Source organism: Peromyscus maniculatus, chromosome 1 (assembly GCF_049852395.1).
Source record: "Peromyscus maniculatus bairdii isolate BWxNUB_F1_BW_parent chromosome 1, HU_Pman_BW_mat_3.1, whole genome shotgun sequence".
Classification (NCBI taxonomy): domain Eukaryota; kingdom Metazoa; phylum Chordata; class Mammalia; order Rodentia; family Cricetidae; genus Peromyscus; species Peromyscus maniculatus.
The window spans coordinates 40,086,544-40,096,197 of record NC_134852.1 but is presented as its reverse complement, the minus strand read 5'-3'; positions in this window follow the sequence as shown (position 1 = coordinate 40,096,197).

Sequence of the window (9,654 nt, the reverse complement as noted above, 5' to 3'; positions counted from 1 at the left end):
ACTAAAAATTAGAACAAGAGAGGCACTCTCAGACACAGACACCACTTGCACTGCACAGAGGAAGAGATGAGTAGATGCCAGTGTAAAAATAGAGGCAACAACATAAAGACCTATATGGCAACATCAGAACTTAGTGATTCTACACCTGCAAGATCTGAACATACCAAGACAGAAGAAACAGAAGAAATCAACCCTAAAAATGACTTTAAGAAGATGATAGAGGCCCTTAAAGAAGAAATAAAACATTCCCTCAAAGAGGAAATAAAAACTTTCCTTAAAGAGGAAATGAAAAACTCCATTAAAGAGGAAATAAAAAACTCCCTTAAAGAAATGGAAGAAAAAAACGAACAAAAAAATGGGAAGAAATCAAAGAAAGCCAAGAAAAGGCAGTTAAACAGATGAAAGAAACATTCCAAGATCTGAAAAATGAATTTGAAACAATAAAGAAAACACATGCTGAGGGAATGCTGGAAATAGAAATCCTGACTAAACGAACAGGAACTACTGAAACAAGAAAAACCAACCAATTGCAAGAGATGGAACAGAGGATCTCTGACACTGAAGACACGATAAAGAAAAAGGATGCGTCAGTCAAAGAAAACATTAAAGACAAAGGAGTCGTAACACAAAACATCCAGGAAATTTGGGACACCATGAAAAGACCAAACCTAAGAATAATAGGGATAGAAGAAGGAGAAGAATACCAACTCAAAGGCACAGAAAATATATTCAACAAAATCATAGAAGAAAACTTTCGTAACCTAAAGAAAGAAATACCTATGAAGATACAAGAAGCTTACAGAACACCGAATACACTGGATCCAAAAAAAAAAAAGTCCCCTCGCCACATAATAATCAAAACACTAAACACACAGAACAAAGAAAAAATATTAAGAGCCGCAAAGGAAAAAGACCAAGTAACATATAAAGGCAAACCCATCAGAATAACACCAGACTACTCAATAGAGACTATGAAAGCTAGAAGATCATGGACAAACCTCATGCAGACACTAAGAGACCACGGATGCCAACCCAGACTATTATACCCGGCAAAACTCTCAATCACCATAGGCGGAGTAAAGAAAATATTCCGGGATAAAACCAGATTTAATCAATACCTGTCTACAAACCCAGCCCTACAGAAAGCACTAGAAGGGAAAATCCAACCCAAAGAAGCTAAACACATCCATGAAAAATCAAGCAATAGATAATCCTACACCAACATACACCACAGAAGGACAACCAACACAACCACAAAAAATAACAGGAATTAACAATCACTAGTCATTAATATCCATCAATATCGATGGTCTCAACTCACCTATAAAAAGACAGAGGCTAACAGATTGGATAAGAAAACAGGACCCATCCATCTACTGCATACAAGGAACACACCTTAACTTCAAAGACAGACACTACCTCCGAGTAGAGGGCTGGGAAAAGGCTTTCCAAGCAAATGGACCTAAGAAACAAGCTGGTGTAGCTATCCTAATATCTAATAAAATAGACTTCAAACTAAAATCAATCAAAAGAGATCAGGATGGACATTACATATTTATCACAGGAAAAATCCACCAAGATGAAGTCTCAATTCTAAACATTTATGCTCCAAATACAAAAGCACCGACATTCATAAAAGAAACACTACTAAAGTTTAAAACGCACATCAAACCCCACACATTAGTAGTGGGAGATTTTAACACACCACTCTCACCAAAAGATAGATCTACCAGACTGAAACTTAACAAAGAAATAAAGGACCTAACAGATGTTATGACTCAAATGGACCTAATAGATATCTAACAGAATATTCCATCCTAACACAAAAGAATATACCTTCTTCTCAGCCCCCCATGGAACCTTCTCAAAAATTGACCACATGCTTGGCCACAAAACAAATCTCAACAGATAAAAAAAAATTGGAATAACCTCCTGTATCTTATCAGACCACCATGCCTTAAAGTTAGACCTCAACAACAACAAAAATTGTAGAAAACCCACAAACTCATGGAAACTGAATAATGCCCACCTGAAACATCAATGGGTCAAGGAAGAAATAAAGAAAGAAATTAAAGAGTTCCTAGAATTCAATGAAAATGAAAGTACAACATACCCAAAATTATGGGACACTATGAAAGCCGTGCTAAGAGGAAAATTCATAGCTCTAAACGCACACATGAAGAAGATGGAACAATCCCATACCAATGAATTAACAGCACAACTGAAAGCACTAGAACAAAAAGAAACAAACTCACCCAGGAGAAATAGATGCCAGGAAATAATCAAATTGATTGCTGAAATCAACGAAATAGAAAACAAGAGAACAATACAAAAAAAAAAAAATCAATGAAACAAAGAGTTGGCTCTTTGAAAAAATCAACAAGATAGACAAACCCCTAGCCAAATTAACCAAAAGGCAAAGAGAGAGTACCCAAATTCACAAAATCAGAAATGAAAAGAAAGACATAACAACAGACAACAAGGAAATCCAGAGAATCATCAGCTCATACTTAAAAAACCTGTACTCCACAAAAATGGAAAACCAGGAAGAAATGGACAATTTTCTGGATAAATACCACATACCAAAATTAAATCAAGACCAGATAAACCATTTAAATAGACCAATAACCCCTAAAGAAATAGAAACAGTCATCAAAATTCTCCCAACCAAAAAAAAGCCCAGGACCAGACGGTTTCAGTGCAGAATTCTACCAGACTTTCAAAGAAGAACTAATACCAATCCGTTCAAAGTGTTCCACACAATAGAAACAGAAGGAACACTACTGAACTCTTTTTATGAGGCTACAATTACCCTGATACCCAAACCACACAAAGATGCAACAAAGAAAGAGAACTACAGACCAATCTCCCTCATGAACATTGATGCAAAAATACTCAACAAAATATTGGCAAACCGAATCCAAGAATACATCAAAACAATCATCCATCACGACCAAGTAGGATTCATCCCAGGGATGCAAGGATGGTTCAACATACAAAAATCAGTCAATGTAATACACCATATAAACAAATTGAAAGAAAAAAACCACATGATCATCTCCTTAGATGCTGAAAAGGCCTTTGACAAAATTCAACACCCCTTTATGATAAAGGTCTTCGAAAGATCAGGAATACAAGGAACATTTCTAAACATAATAAAAGCAATTTATAGCAAGCCATCAGCAAACATCAAATTAAATGGAGAGAAACTCAAAGTGATACCACTAAATTCAGGAACAAGACAAGGCTGTCCACTCTCCCCATATTTATTCAATATAGTACTAGAAGTTCTAGCTAGAGCAATAAGACAACAAAGAGAGATCAAAGGGATACAAATTGGCAAGGAAGAAGTCAAACTTTCACTATTTGCAGATGATATGATAGTATACATAAGTGACCCCAAAAACTCTACCAGGGAACTTCTACAGCTGATAAACTCCTTCAGTAAAGTGGCAGGATACAAGATCAACTCAAAAAAATCAGTAGCCCTCCTATACACAAATGATAACAGGGCTGAGAAAGAAGTCAGAGAAACATCACCCTTTACAATAGCCACAAATAATATAAAATACCTTTGGATAACACTAACTAAACAAGTGAAGGACCTTTTTGATAAGAACTTTAAATCTCTAAAGAAAGAAATTGAAGAAGATATCAGAAAATGGAAGGATCTCCGATGCTCATGGATAGGTAGGATTAACATAGTAAAAATGGCAATCTTACCAAAAGCAATCTACAGATTCAATGCAATCCCCATCAAAATCCCAACACAATTCTTCACAGACTTGGAAAGAAAAATACTCAACTTTATATGGAAAAACAAATAATAGCTAAAAGAATCCTATACGATAAAGCAACCCTTGGAAGCATCACCATCCCTTACCTCAAACTCTACTATAGAGCTATAGTAATAAAAACAGCTTGGTACTGGTATAAAAACCGACATACGGACCAATGGAATCGAATTGAAGACCCTGACATTAATCCATACACATATGAACACATGGTTTTGACAAGGAGCAAAAACTATACAAAGGAAAAAAGAAAGTATCTTCAACAAATGGTGCTGGCATAACTGGATGTCAATATGTAAAAGATTACAAATAGTTCCATATCTGTCACCATGCACAAAACTCAAGTCCAAGTGGATCAAAGACCTAAACATAAATCCAGTTACACTAAACTTAATAGAAAGAAAATAGGAAGCACTCTTGAACACATTGGCACCGGAGACCATTTCCTAAATAAAACACCAACAGCACAGACCTTGAGCACAACAATTAATAAATAGGACCTCTCGAAACTGAGAAGTTTTGCAGGGCAAAAGACACAGTCAATAAGACAAAAACACAGCCAACAGAATAGAAAAAGATCTTCACCAACCCCACATCTGACAGAGGATTGATCTCCACAATATATAAAGAACTCAAGAAACTAGACATCAAAGTACTGAACAGTCCAATTAAAAAATGGGCTAAAGAGCTAAACAGAAAATTCACAAAACAAGAACTACAAATGGCTGAAAGACATTTAAAGAAAGACTCAACATCCTTAATCATCAGAGAAATGCAAATCAAAACGACTCTGAGATATCACCTTACACCTGTTAGAATGGCTACGATCAAAAACACCAATGACAACCAATGTTGGAGAGGATGTGGAGCAAAGGGAACACTCCTCCACTCTTGGTGGGAATGTAAACTTGTACAAACACTGTGGAAATCAGTATGGCGGTTTCTCAGAAAATTAGGAATCGAACTACCTCAAGACCCAGCCATCCCACTCTTGGGCATATACCCAAGGAATGCTGATTCATACCATAAAGATACATGTTCAGCTATGTTCATAGCAGCACTATTTGTAATAGCCAGAACCTGGAAACAACCTAGATGCCCATCACCAGAAGAATGGATGAAAAAAATGTGGTACATATACACAATGGAGTACTACTCAGCAGAGAAAAACAATGAAAGCATGAAATTTGCAGGCAAATGGATGGAACTAGAAAAAATCATCCTGAGTGAGGTAACCCAAACCCAGAAAGACAGTCATGGTATGTACTCACTCATAGGTGGATTCTAGATATAAAATAAAGAACAATCAGACCACAACCCATAGAACCATAGAGGCTATATATATAGCTTGGAGGACCCTAGGACGACTGTGGCTTATAATAAATTTCAGTTTTACTCAATTATTGAAAAAAAAAGCCAAATGAATGGACCACATGAACTATGAACCAAAGGTTGAGAGGCCACCAGCTGGATCAGGCCCTCTGAATAGGTGAGACAGTTGATTGGCTTGATCAGGTTGGGAGGCAACAAGGCAGTGGGACCAAGTCCTGTGCTCATTGCATGAGTTGGCTGTTTGAAACCTGGAGCTTATGCAGGGACACTTGGCTCAGTCTGGGAGGAAGAGACTGGACCTGCCTGGACTGAGTCTACCAGGTTGATTGCAGTCCTTGGGGGAGGACTTGTCCTGAAGGAGGTGGGAATGGAGGGTGGGCTGGGGGTAAGGGGAGGGCGTGGGAGTGGGGAGAATAGGGGAACCCATGGCTGATATGTAGAACTGAATGGTATTGTAAAATAAAATATATATTTAAAAAAACTAAAAACGGCGTCGGGGATGTTTTCCCCGTCTCTGAGCAATTTGTTAATATCTTTTCCAACCTTGTTCCAAGTCAGAGGGTGAATCCATGGGCCGTTAATCACCAATGAGGGGTATTTCTCCTCCACAAATTGGAAGAATTTTATCAGATCCTTTTTTTAAAATTTTTATTCCTCTCTCCCTAAGGTTGCCTTTCATTTCTTTAACAAAAAGAGCCTCTTTAGATAAGTTCTTGCCCATGGTTATGGGACAACTGTATTTACCCCAAGACTTCCCATGTGGCACGAGTGATGCGGTCTGGGCGTCTCTATCCTGCGTAGTATGGAGCTCCGTCGTAATCTGTTGTCCAGTAGGTCACTGTGCCTCGAGGCCCACATTCAGGCACCACTCGACCCATCCAGCAGTACAGGTTATTAGGTACGACCCGAGGAGGCACCTCCTGAAAAACCAATATGGGCGAGAGAGAAAGGAGACCAGGCACATAAAGAAAAACAGAGTCAGTCTGAGTCGTGTCAAGGTCTCGTTTATTGCAAGGGAAGGCAGGCTTATATATACTGGGGGATAGGAGAAGTGAATAGGGGAAGGGGGTGATGGAAAATTTCTGAAGAATAGGATCAGGGTGAAGTCTCTTTGGTCCAAAGTTTGTACAACCTCCCAACCTGAACACGTTTCAGGAAGTTATTCTAAAAGTACATTTTGTGTTTTTTTCCGGGAACTAGTATTTTTGTAAGATAGTGACATTTGTCAAGGGTGTAGTCATGCCAGATCATCCAAGCAAGAAAGGTCAAGGCACAGTCATCCATTTTTTGGTTCCCAACACTACTCTACTGATCTAGCTCTCAATTCCACTGGACTCCTACTGGCAGGACAATCCCAGAGCTTTGAAAGGACTACTTTATGCATGATCCATTTCTGAGTACCAGCCGGCCATCTCACCACAACAGCAGCCACTGAGTCTCAGCAACCTAAATAACTCTCTCCAGCAGCAACAGAAACAATGCCAAGGGAAGGCCAGCAAAGAGTCAGACTGTAACAGTTACAGATGAACCTGAAACTACATTAATCTCCTGCAAAACCACAAGGGTTTAGAAGGGAAATGTAAACACCAATCATTCTAGTCAACAAAACAATAGCAGTTGTCTTCCCTCTAGACCTGGAACTCCTCCATCACTGGAGATTTTGTGGTGGGTTGCAGCACACGACACGAATTTTCTTCTGTGCAGGTGTACACATATCAAATTGGAGAGTTGTTTAAATTATAGCTATCAACTCTGCTTTCTCCTTACCAGTGTATACATCTCTCTAGAAATTTTAATATGTGGGAGAGACAGCTGACATCCTAATAGCACAAATCCAGACAATTCTCCCCAAAAATGATGGAAGAGCCTGGCTTGGTCTATGAAAGCCAGGCTGCTATCAGGAGGGGGTTCCAGCTTGGGGATAATCTGACTCCTTCATAGCCTGCTACTCAATCAGTTTGGTGCGATTCTACATTTGTCTCATAACCTAAATGGGAATAAAATAGTTTTCATATTCTGTTAAGTCGTAAGGACATTCTTGGCCAACATCTTCTGAGGCTTAAGCCCCATCTTAGCCATTAGCATTTAGCAGGAATATGTTTTCAGGAAGTGCCATTTTTCACCCATGCAGGATACCATCTTTCAAATTATTTAACTTACATTTATTTTCCTGGAGATCCTGTCCCAAAGTTTTATTTTACCATATTTATGTGTTACCTCTTGAAAGCCTTTTCTTTTCTACAAGCAACAGAAAGATAGTAGGAACTGACAAGTTGGCACTTGGAAAAGAATTAGAAGGAGTAGAGGGTTCAGAAACTAAAACCACTCTAGGTTGTTAGAGAAAATAAGTTCATTATGACACTGAAAGAAAAATAATGTGCAAATGTTAAAAAAAAATAGAAAACACTGAAATAATGGGAATTTAACACAGAACATAGTTCTAACAAACTATCTATCTATCTATCCGTCCATCTCTCATATCTATGGATCTCTCATTTTTGCTCCCCTCTAAGACTTCTCAGTAACACAGGCCCAGTGATGTTCTACTCACCTGGGTCTATGCTGCTACAAGAACACACTTTTTTTTCAGAATGGTCTACAACCAGGAGCCTGGATGAACCTTCCAAATTTCCATCATTGCCACTTGGAATGTGTCACATTATCTGACAAGTGGTCAGTCATGAAGGAAACTGGAAGGCAGCCTACAGGCCTATGAGAAAATATAATCTTATTGCAGAGCTTTGCCAAGCACTACAAAACATGAAACAATCTGCATGGAGGAACAGTTCTACTGAGCTGGGCGTGTAGCTGCAAGCTACAGCACTAGCTCAGTGTAAAAGAGGTCCCAAGGGAAAGTACTATCAGCTCATGTGAATGCAGGAGGAGGGCTAAACAGGCTCCAGGGCCATTTTCAATGAGGACTGACAGACAGACACTGTCATAGTAGTGATTGTTGAGGCAGTTAGAATAAGAAAGGTATATAAATGCACACTACACCGATGCCATGAGACAGTCTATGAACCCACCAGTGAGTGCCCAAGGATAATAACAACCTAAACCAAAGTGAGGAAACACACAAGGTTTACCCATATTTAAACAAAATATCATATTCCTGTCTGTGTTATACACTGAGATGGGAAATGGGTTGTTCTTTTTTCAAATATAAAGCAAAATTGTAGGATAAAATTGTAGGATAAAATAACCAGCCAAAGAAACCCTCCCTACCCCTGAAACCAGGGTGAAAATGGTAAAAAAAAAAAAAAAAAAAAGGGCCTGTGAAAGAAACACACTTTGGCCCTGAAACCAAAATCAAAGAAACACACTCTGCCCCTGACCCACTCAGCACAAAAACCAACCAATCCCTGAGCAGAAAAACCTACAAAACATAATCGAACCAATCTCTGGGTTTGTCCAAACTCAGGGATTGGAATCTGATCAATTCTTACCCTGCAATGCTTCAACCTGGAAAAACTCCCCCAGTAAGAAGCCCTACATAAGCCTGTACCTGTTCATTTGGTAACTGCCTTTTTTTCTTCCTGGAACCGGCAGCCACCCTCCTGGATTCTTCCCCTATAATAAATCTCTTGAATGGGGTTTGGGTGAGACCTTCTTTTGTCAGAAGGGAGCAGAGCAGAAGGGGAACAGTAGACACACAGGAGCAGAGCAGAGCAGAAGTGTTAACACTTTCCCTGGGGAAACCTTCCCCTAACAGAGCAAAGTGGTTTCATTGGGGAAAACTTTCCCTGGAGCAGGGAGATAAGCGACTATGCTTAAGTCAACTTTGTGCTATTCCTTGGTTCTCAACAGCCAGGATCCCTTTCCAACCAGCTGCCACACTTACAAAAACACCTACATTGCTTTTTTCATGTAACCCACCGCCACATACCAACAAATGCCTTCCTGCTCAAGGTGTTCCAGTCCATATTTAGACCTTTCTCAGAAAAAAGCATGGCAGAGAATGCTAGAGCCCAGGATTCTGTAGAGACTGTTGCCAGGAGGAAGAAGGTTCAGTAACTGTCACACTCATTATACTTGTGGATGAAGAGAGAAAGTGGCCAGACTCAATGACTAACAACCTCAATACTGTAAGAAGGGAGGCAAGATACAAAGAATGCCCATGTGACTGACACCAGAGTGAGAAACAAGATGAGCACCCAAACAACAGAGGTTACCCCTCAAGTGCTTGCTACAACCAGCAGCATCCAATTACAAGCATCTTCAAGATGACCAGAAGATCACTGCTTCTGGAAGTTCACCATGATACTTCCCACCATTTTAAGGATACAGGTTCACCTTAGTCCAAGAATCAAACCCTACCAAGAAGCGATGAAAAGCAGAGAAGAGAGATGTGAGTCTTGCCTGGGGCCACACAGAATAAGGAAGGCATCTAGGAGAAGAAACCCAAAGAGATTATTCTTAGAGTTCATCATCCAAAGTGCTCTCAATACACTCAACTCTGTCCTTTAACACAATCACAATGGAGCCCTTTGATCTCTTCCTTGGGTCATGGGCTGATGATGATGGCTCA